The 14265-nt window shown below is 48.0% G+C and overlaps 1 pseudogene; it reads right to left on the reverse strand.

Moving 5' to 3' along the window:
• Positions 1-13909: 13909 nt before the first annotated feature.
• Positions 13910-14026, reverse strand: LOC124567779 (annotated as a pseudogene).
• Between the last annotated feature and the right edge of the window lie 239 nt (positions 14027-14265).

Consider the following 14265-nt stretch of genomic DNA (forward strand, 5'->3'; position numbering starts at 1 on the left):
CGACATACGCAAACTGAAGGTAGATAATTAAAGTCATCCCAGAATTAACACTTCACTCGAAAATGATTTCATGGTTACGCGTATCCCGAGTAACTTAATACGGCATCCGAGGCTGTTTATCGCAATGATACCGACGCGACGCGACTCGCGACACACATGGGGTGCTATTCATCGTCTGGAGAGAACTGGGGCCTTTGTTCCTCGCGGAGCGTTCTTATATATAAAGCCGTGGTGCGGACGGCTAAGGGAATGTCTGATCAAATGGGTTCTCCCTACTAGCCACTGGGCTAGTAATGCACCACATTAAGTTATTGAGTAAATCATCGCTTCCTTTGCTCATGGCTGATAAAGCTCTCAATTTAAATGTGCATTCAGCACACAGGGAAGTAATCATAATAAAAGTCTGATGTGGCTAAGTCAAATATTTTGGGCGAGAGAATTAATTTAATTACACTACACGCAGTAGACGTGCTCTGAACTTGCCCTTTGGAGATACACTATCGCTATAGTTTTATAGTTATTCAATTTAAACTTCTCTCATCTTTATGATTATAACGGATCTCCATTCTACTTAAATATAAACATCCTAGCCTTATTCATTAGCCTACTTAATCTATCTTGCTTCTTTAATTTTTAAGACAAACCCAGAAAATATTGAATTTCAACTCAAATCTTAATTTGTGAGATCCAGAAGATTGTTTCTATTAAATTATTATGAAAAAGGAATCTAAATATAAATTTTTAAGTCTCTAGCTCTTTTCTGTTGAGCCAATGATTTTTAGAGAGAATTCCTGACATGCTAGAAACGTTTCAGGTTATTTACTTGATTTTAAAAGTATTTCGCAACATCTTTGACGTCGGAGCTAGTTACAGCGGACTAGACTGCCACACAATGGAAAGACTGATGTGAATTTTATATGGAGTGAGAAGGCTGCTTCCGTACAGTCTGGGTGGCGATGTCTTCTCTGGTGGAGGAGTCTTCTTTGGCTGAGCGAAGTGCCTGTGTCAGCACAGCAATCTGACGCCGAGCCTCGCCCAGTTCCGCCAACTTGGCCGCCCTCTCTTGCGCCATGGCGGATTTGAAGGCGGACATGGCTTCTTGTACAGCGTCCTTTAGACGCCTGGAGACGTCTTCTTCTGTACAAGAGACCCCCTCTTCATGTGTGGTGGTCACTTGCTTCTGCATCGTCTTCTTGTCCGGTCCGCGCCAAATCCTCTTGTAGGCGCAGGAACGGGCGTTCGTCACGTGTGCACCGCCACAGTTGACGCAGGTACAGGGAGTACTCTTCTCCTTCTTGCAGTTACGTGTGTCATGTGCTTGCGCACACTTCAGGCATGCGACTGAACCGCTGCTGTGCTTGGCGACGTGGCCCAGCTTTTGGCAGTGAAAGCACTGCGCTACGGACTTCATCTTCCTGTTGCCGGAAGTTCCTGCTAGCGTGAGCTGCAACTCCGCCAGGGCTGCAGCTTTGCGTCCCCTTCCGCGTCCCGACATCTCGAGGAGCAACAGCGACAGCAGCGATCCGTGTCTCGAGCAGCAACAGCTCACCTCCGGAGCCTGAGCGGGAATGTTGGGATATCTGCTGCTCTCATCATTTACTTTCCCCTCTCTGGGGAAGAGTGAGGGGGAGTTTGTAGCCTTTCGGTTTCTACTCCCCTGTGTACGTGTGTATGCTTATATCTGAAGTTATTATTATTATTATTATTATTTGTGTCTGTGAAATGTGATGACTGTCCTGTCTGTTTGGTATTGGCGAGATGTTTGGTGTTATATGGGAAGGAGTAGGATTAGGGATTGGATATTGGGATTTTCTCTTCGACTTAATCGTCGAAGATCGTTATGGGGCGCTTGTGTTTGTCGCGAGACATATCATACCGACCAAGGGAGTGGATGAGGGCGTTTCCTGATCTGGAAGAACCCTCATAGAAGGCCCTTCATAGATCTTGGAAACGCTCTATGAGGAGTTGGATTTTGGCTGTGGCCTGCAGATGATCTATGGGGAATCCAAGATGTAAATGCAATGCCCTCCTGAGTGCGCGGTTCTGCAGCCTCTGGAGTTTGTCCAGGTGCTGCTTTGCCACATATCCCCAGACAGGGCACGCATATTCCATTACTGGCCGGATCAGGGCCTGGTACACATTTACTCCTACTGGGCAGGGAAGGGAGCTGGTTGAGTTCAGCATTGGGTATAGGATGGACATTCTGGCGCAGACCTTCCTGTGGACCTCGTCTATGTGGGGTTTGTACGTAAGACGAGAGTCCATGGTTACGACAAGGTACTTGGCGGTTCTGCGCCAGGGGAGTTGGGTTCCGTTTAGGTGAAGGTGGAGGGGGGGACGTTGAGGAGTTTCGCGCCTTCCAAGCCTGCGGGTAATCTGCATAGCCTGGTAATTCGCCATCGACGGACCCAGGTTTCTGTATCGTCTAAAAACCTTTGTAGCCTACGAATGACCAGGTCCTTGTTCGCATTTCTCGTGTAGAAAGCTGTGTCGTCCGCATACTGTGCATTGTTCACCAGGAGGACCGTTGCTGTGTCCGGAGTGAACAGACTGTACAAGATGGGCCCCAGGATCGATCCCTGTGGCACCCCAGCACGAATACACCTTTTGGTGGAGGTGGCTGTTTCTACTTTGATGGAGAAAGTTCTATTCGTGAGATAGCTTTTGATCAGCTGTACTCCTGGGAAACCCTTGTTGTGCAACTAGTAGAGTAGCCCTGTATGCCATACTGAGTCAAAGGCTTTGGCTACATCTAGTAGCACTATCCCGCAGTAGCCTCTGTGGTTGAAGGCCTCTGTAGCTGATTCAACCATTCTCATGACCTGTTGTGGGGCAGAGTGGTTCTGCCGGAACCCGAATTAGTAATCCGGCAGAATTTGCTCTCTGGTAGTATGTTCTTGTATGGGTCTTAGCAGGAGGCGCTGATAGATCTTTCTGAAAATTGGCCAGAGGCTAATCGGCCTGTAGTGCTGTTGGGATAGAGGGTCTTTCCCTGGTTTGTGTATCACGACCACTTCTGCATGTTTCCAGCAAGCCGGGAACTCGCGGGAACGAGTAATCTCGTTCTGGACGTTTGCGAGGTGTGTGATCGCTGTGGGTGGGAGATTTTTGACTAACTGATTAGTGACACTGTAGTGCCCTGACGCCTTTTTTGTAGGGAGGGGCCTAATTACTCTTGCCACGTCCTTGGGGGCAAAAAGTATGGGTTCGTCCGCTGGGTCCTCCTAAGTATTAACGAAGACAGCCAGTTGACGACTGACTACCTCTTCATACTCTTCATCCTCGGGTTCTGCCGCTTGAAACTGCTGCTCGAAGGTGTCGGCGAGGGCGTTGGCCTTCCCAGCATGGCTGTAGACCAGACACTGCTCGCCGTGCAGTGGCGGCATCCTAGCGCGTCTTTGTTTGAACTGTTTGCTTGCTTGCCATAGTGTATGATCGTCCACTTTGAGAGCTGTGAGGCGGTTTTGCCATTGCTGGTTTCTGTGCTCATTGAGCGGTACCTTGAGTTCTCTCTGTAGACGATTGAGCAGCCTCCTGGTGGCCTGATTTCTGGTGATCTTCCACTCTTATGCCACTCTGTTCTTATTTCGAATTTGAGCTGTACTTGCGGCGGTGAGCCATCCCTTTGTGGAGGTGTGGCCTCTTCCGCTGCCTGCAAGATGGTGCACTTGTTCTACTGTTTCGGCAGTAGGTGGCGGAGCGCAAGCGATATCAGAGACGACGGTTTCTCGGTATTGCTCCCAGTCTGTACGTTTGTAAGACGTTTGGTACCGTGGGAGTGCTACCCATTCTCCCACATCGACCTCTAGAATCGCTGGGTTGTTTTCGGAGGACATTCTGTTGGTTGTCCTTGCGGCCACAGACATAGCTGTCACTAGGAGGATCGCAGAGTTTAACACGTCGGGCCTGCCTCCATTTATTGGAAAATGTGTGGGCTCGACTGGACCCCATGTTTCGAAGCGGTGGGTGCGCGCTGGTTGTTGCAGTTTGGAGGGTACTCTAGAATTCCAATCAGGGTGTTTGGCATTGAAGTCTCCCCATATTACGAGTTTGCTTTCAATTTGCCCTAGAGCAGCTATGTCTGCCTCATCTATTTGGTCATCTGGGGGTCGGTAGACTGCAACAATTGTTAGGGGTCAGGTGGCAGTGGTTCGATTTTATTGGTAGCTGGTACGAATATCTGGTGGTGGGGTATCCCTCTTTTTATTCGTATAGCTACTCTTCCGCCTTGGGTTGGTCTGTCTTTGCGATAGTTAACATAGTTGAGGACTGTCGCTTTTATTCACGGTTTTAGGTGGGCTTCCCCCATCATGCATATGTCGATGGAGAACTCCTTCATGAGTTCCCTGAACTCGACCTCTTGATTAACAATGCCGTCTGCGTTAAAGACGCACATTGTCAGGCCTTGGATGTTTGGCTTTCAATTCATGATGGGGTTTTGAAACTACTGAGGAAGTCGCAGAGGGGAGCGACTGTTGGACTGCTGCTTGAAGGGCAACGAGGATCTGTGTTCTGCTTCTGGGCTTCCTTGAATTCCTACATCATTTCCATGACGAGATTCATGGTCTGCACCATTATGCCTAACACCTGATCTGAGGGTGTGGGCTGTGTGTGGGGTTCGCTAGAGCTTTCTCTGTCATGCTGTACCTGGTCGTTGCTGCTGTGTGTTTGCAGTGTTGTTCTTGTGATGGTGACTGGTGTTGTGGTGATGAGGCTACGTTTCCAAGGCTTCTCGAAGGAGATACCACTTCCGCGTAAGTTGTCGTTGGTGTGTCCGGTCTTGGTTTTACAGAGGCCTTGTCCGTGTGTGTTGTCGTGTTTTGTTTTCTTGTATGGCTGGATGGGTTGGTGGTGTTTTGTTTGCATGTATGGGGGGTGGTCGGCTTTGGCGCCCTTTGCCTGCTGTGAGTGTCTTTTGTGGACCTCACAACCTTGGTAACCCACTGTGTGGTTCTTGCCACACAGCACGCACCTTATTTGTGGGTCCGTGTGTTTTATTGTGCATGTCCTTGTGTCATGGGCGTCGACACATTCTCCACACCTTACTGCTGTGTAGCAGTGTGCTGCAATATGATTAAGACCCCGACACCTGAAGCACTGCACCATCTTGTTTTTGTGGCGCAGTGGTTCAGTGGTAACAGGGAGAGCCAGGATCATCTTTATTTCCCTTTTGTTTTGCGGGATATCTGTTAGTGTGACCTGGTATAGGGGTCATTTACTTCCTATGTTGCCCATCTGCTGGACCGCCTTGACGACGTACCCCTGGGCAGTCAAGTCTGTTTTGATCTAGGTCTGTGATCACAATGTTCTTGTTTCGTGCCTTCGTTGTGGGGAATGTGTAGTGGGGTATGTTTTTGATGTCGAGAGGTGTTTTGATTGATGTGTAGTGCTCAAGTGTGCGTACTTTAATTTTGATTGTATCACCACCAGCAGGTGGATATCGTCGGACGCGGGCTAATATTTCTGCTGGACCTCTCCCCGCTTCCCGCCGCCGGCCAATCACGCGCCCGCGGAATCGCCCGATGCGCCTGGAATGGCCAGTGGTGGGGTGCACGCGTGTGCGGAGTTCGTGTCCCAGCGTCCGTCTCTTTCTGCTCCGTCCGTAACCCTTGGTAGAACGGAACGTTCTTCTCTGATTGCAAGCCACTGTAGCGGTTGATTAGGTTGTTGTGTAACCGTATTTCTATGGTCTCTTTGATTACGGAGTCCCAAAATCCGTTTGTCCTGCATATTTTCTGTGTGTCCCCGAAATCGATGGTGTTCTTCTCGTCAATACTATGTCCCTGCACAGCAGATTTGTTGGTCTGACCCAAGTGTACATGTCTGATGTGTTCATTGCGCCGCTGTGAGATACAACGCTGCGTCTGTCCTATATATTGCATCCCACATTCGCAGATGCCATCAGACCTAGTGGATCCCTGGTTGAACCGAGAAGGTCTCTGACTTTTCCCGCTGCGCGGAACACGGTCTTTATGTTTCTTGAGAATTCTCGCGATCTTGGCCGTTGGAGGACCCGCTTATGGCAAGAACGTAGATCCCATTGCTTCGTCTTCATACGGTCTCTCTTCGTTCTTCTTGTTGTCGGTCTTCAGAGCTCTCCCTATCTTTGTTTCACTTTAGCCATTATTCTTGAAGGTGTCCTTGAGGTGTTGCAATTGTACTGGCAAATTTGCCTTATCGCAGATGGGCCTGGGCCTGAGCACTGAGGTGTTGAGTACAGCATTGCATTGTGCGGGGTGGTGGCAGCTGTTGGCATTAAGATAGAGGTCCGTGTGTGTTTTCGTTCTGTACACTGGGTGTCCCAGCGTGCCGTCCACGTTTCTTCTGATCACGATATCCAGAGAGGGTAAGCTTCTGTTCTCTTCTATCTCCATAGTAAATTTGATATTTTCATGTATACCATTGAGGTGTTGATTGATGGAACTCTAGCAGTTTGTCCCTGCCATGTGGCCAAACTACCAAAGTATCATCAACGTACCTGTAGAAGGCTGTACTGGTTGATAGGACAGCTTGGCTGTGGAAGTGGAAGGGTAGCCCACGATATAGACAGAAAACGGTGTTCACAATTACAAGCACCCAAGCTTTAATTATCTTCCAGCAATAAAGCCTCTTAACAAATCTCAATTAAGCAAGGACATAAACTTGATTACAAACATATGTTAACCTTCAACCAGTGGATAACCCCAATAAAGAATTACCAATCAATAAAACGTAGATAAAGGATTGCTTTACAAGAATGCTTAAATTAAATAAAATCATGAAAGCTAAGTTACAAATTTTATGTTAAGCTTCAACAAGTGAATAACCCCAATAAAGAATTCTCATTTCAATAAAACATAGATAGGAAAATGCCTTACCAAAATGCTTGAACTATGTAAAGTCATGAAAAGCTGAGTTACAACTTTTCTCACAAACTAATTAGGAATTTACAGCAAATAAACAAGTTTGATCTGTTTAACCAGAAGGTAACGGCCAAGTCCAAGCGACCGAAGCCACTCAGAGCGGACGACCGCCCCAATGCTGGTCATCAACCGACATCGTCACGGCCCACTGGCCACCGTGCTAAAACAGACTAACATTTCGGTAAGCGACCGACAGCAACACAGGGGTAACAGTGACTGAAAGTCGGCGTACGCCTTACGAAACACGGCACACCCTGAAGCGGGAGCAGGAACAGCTGACTAGCGGCCATACAACCGCGAGCAAACAAATCTCACGCCGCCCGTACTAACGCGGGAAATGATAGCGAGTGACAAGACGCCACGTGCAAAGCAGCAACCGTGCCTACACCTCGACCACAGAATGTGCTCTGTCTCCTTTTCTATGGTATTACAATTTATAGCACACAAGAAACGATTTGATAATGGCATTAGTTTAACGCAAGATCAGTTAACAGTTAGGTCCAGTAAAGATTTACCAACGGATTTACCTTCAAACCAACTTCCAGACCACAGGCGGAAATTAGTAAACTTGGCATAAGTTTTCACCAGACCGATAAACAAGAAATCAAATTAAACAGTTGCCAAAATACAGTCACGATACGCAAGCCCTTCAAGACCTTGCTATCTTACTCACAGTTATCATTAACGGCGAAACATACACAAATGAATGACAAGAAATTCACTATTGAAAGCAAAAAAAAACAACACACCTCAAAGGTTAAATTAATTAATTTGCAGACGAGCCAGTCACTGAAAGCTCAGTTCCACAATATTAGGACTAACCTCACTCGGCAGCAATACATTTGTGTGCGTGATAACTAGGTTGCCCAAACAGGACTCGAAAACCCAAAACAACAGGTCACACGTTAGCTGTCTTGTTCTCGGATACTAGGCACCACCGGGCTAAGACAATCGCGACGAAAAAATAAACTCTGAAATTACAGCTGCCTGCAGCAAAACAAATGAGTCAGGGTGCATGAACGTAAAGCACAAACCACTGTTCCAGCCGGAGCGTAACCTTTTCAATGCACATACGGACAGAACAACACACGGGGGCATAAAGGGAGCCGCAGATGCGTGCCAAGCAAACTACACTGCGCCAAAATACGACCCACGTCACGTCCAGAAGCTGGAGCACTGTTCCCGGAGCTGGTGTCTGCTCGCATGACTGCCGCAACTCTCTGTCCCCCGGAAAGCGATGCTGACTGCCGCCTTGCTCAACGCTCCCTTCTCGGCCGTGCACAACTCTTCTCTTGTCGCCTCAGAGTGCGGCCGCAATGCCCGTTCTCCCCTGCTGTCCGCCCCAGACTCCCGTACTCGCACTCACTCCCCCGTTAGGACCCCCTCCGACAGGAGGCGCTCGCGATCGCACATAGTGCCAACCTCAACCAGAGGAGTAATCGATAGCGTCTTGCACCCGAGAGCCGCGCCAGGGGTCCAAGGCTTTTGGCTTGTTTATAGCAGTGTCCAGTGCTAGCTTTTCGAAGTGCTCCATGCGTAGGTCGGCTATGCCTGGTGCTAGGGGGGGAGCCCATAGCTACACCATCTATCAGTTCGTACAACTTGCCACCACTTTTGCAATAGGTGATGGTTAGCACATGGCGGAAGTGCTTGATGATATCCTCTTCAGTGCGTTCTTTGAGTAAAGCCAGGGAGCCTTCTGTTGGTACTCATAAGAATAAGGATGTCATATCGAAGCTGACTAGTAGGTCTCCATTGTCCGGCTGCATGTCCTGTAGTGCCTTCTCGAACTCCGTCGCGTTTATGGCATAGTCTGGACCATAACCGACCAAGGGTTTTAGCATCTGTGATAAATGCTTAGCAGGCTTGGCAGCAGCCCCCTTTTCCGCTCTGGACATGGCGGAAAAAACACTAAATGCTGTAATGCTGTAACACACAAAACGCTGACATCGACATACATTGTCAGTACTTGCGATCCCGCCCCTCCTCCCCTGGTCCTGAGTCCGCTTCTGCTTGCCAATGCCACCAATAACCTCCCAAATAACATAGCATCACTCAGTAAACACAAGAAGAAAACCCGCTAGGAGATTGAAATTCTCCCCAAACCCACCGCCACAACCCAGCTCTCCACCCAATCCAAATTCCTAAAATCCCACCCGCACAAATCCACCTCGCGGCTTTCAAGGAAGGTCCGAAAGGATAGGGACTCTAAGAAAAGGTCCACCACCCCAACCCCAACCACTCCCACACCCTTTGATGAGCCTACGCCTCCGGCAACATCTGTTGTCAACCTGGGATGGAATCAGGAAACCATCGCCCTGGACAGGAACTGCGTAACTGGGCAGGACTCGGAGAGCTTCGTGCTTTTGAGGAAAACCTTTCACCAGCTGAGGCTTCTGGTGGCCCAGGGAGTTGAACCTACACTGAACAGGTTTCAGGCAGTGGCTGATGAGCCAGAGACATCACAAAACACAACACAAACACAGAAACTCGTCACCCACCACCTCCCTCCGATTGTCGCAGAGTTTCCTCAGAATTACGAGGAGCTCTTAGAGTTATTAAAAACAGAAGACGAGGGACGCAGTTTTGAGGCCAAAGGTGACCAAATAAAAATAACAGTACACACACTAGAAGACTACACCACAGTCATAACACTTTTCAACAACAGAAACATACCCCACTAAACATTTCCCACAACAAAAACTCTAAACAGTAATACTGTAATCAGAGATCTACCAAGACACTGTCCCGCTAGGAAGTCAAAACAGACTTTACTGCCCAGAGGTACGTTGTCAAGGCGGTGCAGCAAATGGGAAACATGCATAGCAAGTGGCCCCTATTTCAGGTCACTCTGCCTGATATCCTGCAGAACAAAAGGGAGATAAAAATGGTCTTACATGTGCCTGTCACCACTGAGCCACTGCGCCGCAAAAACAGTGCAGTGTTTCATGTGTCAGGGCCTGAATCATATCACCGCACACTGCACCATGGTGATTAGATGCAGAAAGTGTGCCGAGGCCCATGACACAATATCCTGGGCACTGAAACACATTGACCCACAAATAATGTAGCGCTGTGTGGCAAACCACACAGTGGGTTACCAAGGTTGTGAGTTCCACAAAAGACACTCACAGCAGGCAAAGGGTGCAAAGGCCACCCCCCACACAAATGCAAACTAAACACCATCAACCCATCCAGTCACAAAGAAGTTAAACACTACAAAACACATGGACAAGGGCGACAGTTCCCAACTACGTTAGCTACCGCAAAGAGAGGCTAACCCAAGATGGAGGAGTGGCCATATAAATAAAAAGAGGGATCCCCCACCACCAAGTATTCTTACGGGCTACCAATAAAATTGAAGCAGTGGCGGTAGAAGTAACCACTGCCAACAAACCCCTAACAATTGTTGAAATATACCAACCCCCACAAGACCAGATAAATGTGGGAGACATAACCGCTTTAGGGCAAATTGAACGCAAACTCATAATAGGGGGCGACTTCAATGCCAAACATCCTGATAGGAATTCTAGAGTAACCTCCAGAGCAGGTGCCAAACTGCAACCACTACCGCGCATCCAACACTTCGAAATATGGGGTCAGGTCGAGCCCACACATTTTCCAAAAAATGGAGGCAGGCACAACGTGTTAGACACAGCTCTTGCTAGAAGGATCGTGGGGTTTGTGGCCGCAAGGAAAATCAACAGAATGTCCTCCGACCACAACCCAGCGATTTTAGAGGTCGATGTGGGAGAATGGGTGGCACTCCCATGGTACCAGACGTCTTACAAACGTACAGACTGGGAGCAATTCCGAGAAACTGTTGCCTCTGATAACGCTCGCGGTCCACCACTTACTGCCGAAACAGTAGAACAAGCGCTACAAGACCTAACAGGTACCATCTTTGAGGCAGAAAGAGAAGCCATACAACCCCCCCCCCCCCCCACCAAAGGAATGGCCTGCCACCGCAAATCCGCAAATCCAGCTCCCGGAACATCTATTAGCTCAAATTCGCCTTAAGAACATAGTGGCAAAGGAGTGGAAGATCACCAATCACCAGAAATCAGGCCACCAGGAGGCTGCTCAATCGTCTGCAGGGAGGTGGCGCTCAGTGAGCACAGAAACGAACAATGACAAAATCGCCTCACAGCTCTCAAAGTGGACGGTCACATACTATTGCAAGCAACCAAACAGTTCACAAAAAGACGCTCTAGGATGCCCCCACACCATGGCGAGTGGGGTCTGGCCTACAGCCATGCTGAAAAGGTTAACGCCCTCGCCGACTCCTTCGAGAAACAGTTTCAAGCGGCAGAACCCTAGGATGAAGAGCATGAAGTACTGGTCCATCGTCAGCTGTCTGTCTGCCTCAATGCTGAGGAGGACCCAGAAGATGAACCCACATTTTTCGCCCCGAAGACGTGGCAAAAGTAATTAGGTCCCTCCCCTCCAAGAAAGGTGCCTGGACATGACAGTGTCACCAATCAGTTAGTCAAAAGCCTCCCACCTTCGGCGATCACACGCCTCGAGAGCGTCTTCAACGACATGACTCGTTCCCGTGAGTTCCCAGCTTGCTGGAAACATGCGGAAGTGGTCGCGATACACAAACCAGGGAAAGACCCTCTATTCCCGCAACTCTACAGGCCGATTAGCCTCTTGCAAGATCTATGAGCGCCTCCTGCTAATGCCCATACAGGAAAACGTTACCAGAGAGCAACTTCTGCCTGCTTTCCAATTCGGATTCCGCCAGAATCCTTCTGCCCCACAAAAAATCATGAGAGTGGTTGAAACAGCCACAGACGGCTACAACCACAGAGGCTACTGCGGAAGAGTGCTACTTGCTGTAGCCAAAGCCTTCGACTCGGTGTGGCATAAAGGCTACTATACAAGTTATACATACAAGGGTTCCCTGGGAGCATAGTCAAATTAATCCAAAGCTATCTCACGAACACAACCTTCTCTGTCAAGGTAGAAACTGCCACCTCCACCAAAAGGCGTATCCGCGCTGGGGTGTCAGAGGGATCGGTCCTGGTGCCCATTTTGTACAGTCTGTACACTGCAGACACACCAACGGCCTCCCTGGTGTACACCGCACAGTACGCAGACGACACAGCCTTCTAAATGAGAAATGCAAACAGGGACCTGGTCATCCATAGGTTACAAAGGGTTTTAGATGACACAGAAACTTGGGCCCGTCGCTGGCGCATCACCATCAACTCTGAAAAGACGCAGGCTATGCTGATTACCCGAAGGCTCGTAAGCACAAACCTCCTCGCCGCCGCCACCCTCCCGTCCTCCTCCTCCACCTTCACCTAAACGGAACCCAACTCCCCTGGCGCAGAACCGCCAAGAACCTTGGCGTTCAACCAGCTCCCTTCCCTGCTCTGTAGGAGTGAACGTTTATTTGGCCCTGATCCAGCCAGTAATGGAATATGCATACCCTTACTGGGGATACGCGGCGAAGCAGCCCCTGGATAAACTCCAGAGGCTGCAGAATGGGGCCCTAAGGAGGGCACTGCATCTCCCTCTCCGATTCCCTACCTATGATCTACACGCCGCAGCTGAAATCCCACTCCTGAGAGAGAGTTTCCGAGATCTGGCAAGGGCCTTCTATGAAGGCTCTTCCAGATCAGGAAACGTCCTCATCCACTCCCTAGGTCGATATGACTTGTCCCACGATTAGCACAAACGCCCAATGACGATCTTCGACGATTAAGTCGAAGAGAAAATCCCAATATCCAATTCCTAATCCTGCTGCCTCCCACATACTACCAAACATCTCACCAACCTCAGGCAAGTACCAGACACATACAGAACATTCATCACATTTCACAGACACCAAACAACCACAGATAAAATCACACACTAGTACACAGAGGAGTAAAAGCCGAAAGGCTACAAACTCCCCCACACACTTCCACAAAGAGGGCAAAGTATTAGATGAGAGTGAGTGAAGAGAGATATCAGCCCGCGACCGACGATATCCCGACACTGAAGGTGATGGAGATGCATTCCATCCAAACTTTGCTACGAGACGACGACGTTACTCTGCTGACAACCCTTGAAGATTTCATATAAGTCCCTTTCCCTGTCTATCTATATGATTTAACGAACCATGAAATTTTGAATAACTAGACCTAGCATCCTCATTTGAGGGCACTGTTTAGAAATTTCTGTTTTGAATAATAAAGAAATAAAACCTTAAATATTGTTAATCCATTATGGAAGGAAATTTTACATTACAGTTATATAAATAATTAATGGACTTAAAAATTTGTATTAAAGACAGCATTAACATTAAATAAATGCTGCAAACTGAACAGGAACAAACTAACTTCAACAGACACTTATGATGAACTGCAGTAATTTTTCAGGCTGCATTCTGTTAGCTTAGTCCCCGTTGCTTCACTCACACAGACTTTTTTGTTTTTACATTTTTCACAAACTGCAACCACTTCTAAGATTTTCACGCTGATTAAGTACAGAGAAGCATGGTGTTTTCCGACTGTATTTCTAATCAAAATCTGATTTTGGTAGCTGTAGACTACGGTTTTTTTTAAGTATGTTTCTTGTGATCTTGTGGTGACATTTCCATAGAAAGCTTCATCTCATAATACATACCTGTTTTCACAGATTCTGTTTTAAAATTATTTTAATGTAACGAAACATTTACTTAAAAATTTTGATCCCCTATTTCACCCCCTTAGGTGTCGAATTTACAAAAACTATTAAATATGTATTTTTTAATTTATGACAAAGAAGCCAAAGGTCCATAGATTTAGCATTGGAAATGCTTTCATAATGAAAAAGCACTCCGTCTTCAGGCCACGAGTGGCCTATTGGGACCATCCGACCGCCGCGTCATCCTCAGCGGTGGATGCGGACAGGAGGGGCGTGGGGTCAGCACACCACTCTCCTGGTCGTTATGATGGTATTCTTGACAGAAGCCGCTACTATTCGGTCGAGTAGCTCCTCAATTGGCATCACGAGGCCGAGTGCACCACGAAAACTGGCAACAGCGCAAGGCCCCTAGGTGGTCACCCATCCAAGTGCCGACCACACCCGACAGCGCTTAACTTCAGTGGTCTCACGGGAACCGGTGTATCCACCGCGGCAAGGCCGTTGCCTTTCATAATGAAATAATTTCATAAAACTTTTTACTTCGTATTTCACTCCTTTATGGTCTCGAGTTTCCGAAAACAATGAAATGCATACATCTTAAATTTCCAACGCTAAAGTGAAATACTAGTTTTCATAAATATACCTTTAAAAATACTTAAGTAGTCCTTAAGAACGATTTATTTTCAAGAAAACTTTCACCCACTAGTTTGCCCCTTACAGGCTGGATTTACATGTGCTGAAGTGT

Source organism: Schistocerca americana, unplaced genomic scaffold, assembly GCF_021461395.2.
Source record: "Schistocerca americana isolate TAMUIC-IGC-003095 unplaced genomic scaffold, iqSchAmer2.1 HiC_scaffold_14, whole genome shotgun sequence".
NCBI lineage: Eukaryota > Metazoa > Arthropoda > Insecta > Orthoptera > Acrididae > Schistocerca > Schistocerca americana.